Raw genomic sequence first — 1,159 nt, forward strand, 5'->3', positions numbered from 1 at the left:
GTCTTTTAGCTCTGTTAATTGTTTCTTTTGCTGTGCAGAAGCTTTTTAGTTTGATATAGGGACAGAATTTCTTTAATGAACCAAACCTCTTGTCTAAAATTAGGTGAACCATATGCTCCGTCTACGTATCTTGAACTTGTAAGCTACTTGATTTGGGGGGACCAGGGGCCACGCTTGCTCTGTTTTTGCTGACTTTGTCCAATGCTGACCTGAGGTGTTTTACTTGGATTCTTTTAAAAATATCTGGGATCCCATTATTCTCTTGAGGGATATGGGCGTCTGTTCTGATGATGACAAAATCATAGCAAACTTGGTAAAGTGAAGTGCTGGAGTTTCACAGCATAGAGGCACCTCTTCCAAAAACTTGCTGCCAGAATCTGTTATCGCAGATCAGAACCCCAATCCGGTGTGGAAAATATTCTTGGAAAGATTTGTGAGCAGCAGGCATGATAGCTTTGTTGAGAAGAGTGGTAAAGAATTTTCTTCTTCCTCACTTGTGAATTACGTGAGGAAGTCAAAGAGGCAAAGAGTAAAGAGAAGGTTCTACTAATATCAATGTCTTTTTCCTTCTTCATTTTTATTAGCCCACGAAACGCTGTTTCATTCCCAAATATGTGCCTGCTATAGTTTTTGCTGAATAAGTGAAAGCTATTATAAAGTGTATCTTATGTCTTTCCAGAGTTCTTTCTGATTGTCAGAAACAGGAAAATATCCTAATTTCCTATGAAACGCCAGCATCAGCATAACGTATTCAGATTGTACCATGCAGCGCCACTCTGTATGCGTTTCCTGGGCTTCTCACTAAAATAGTATTTTAACAAGACAGAACACTATTGTGCCAAGTAGGTGCTGCCCAGATGCTTCGTGATGATGATGAACAACCTTCTAAGTGCATGTACTGACTTTAAGAAACATGACACCACAGCACGTAAAATCCTGTGCCAGATCTCACACAGCTGCCAAATCACATCCGCCCCTATCTCTCTGGATGATCCTTCCCCAAATCTAGGCCTGGCACCTTGCCCTGAATGCAAGCCAACTGGACATTAGCAGACCAGGATGGAGAAGGAAATCCAGATATGTTCCCCTATAAATCTCCACTGAAGCCAAACCTTGATGGTCCGTGTGCTTGCGGGCAGTGGAGGAAGGGTGCCGTGGG

Source organism: Galeopterus variegatus, unplaced genomic scaffold (assembly GCF_000696425.1).
Source record: "Galeopterus variegatus unplaced genomic scaffold, G_variegatus-3.0.2 Scaffold2052, whole genome shotgun sequence".
In the NCBI taxonomy this organism is placed as follows: Eukaryota; Metazoa; Chordata; class Mammalia; order Dermoptera; family Cynocephalidae; genus Galeopterus; species Galeopterus variegatus.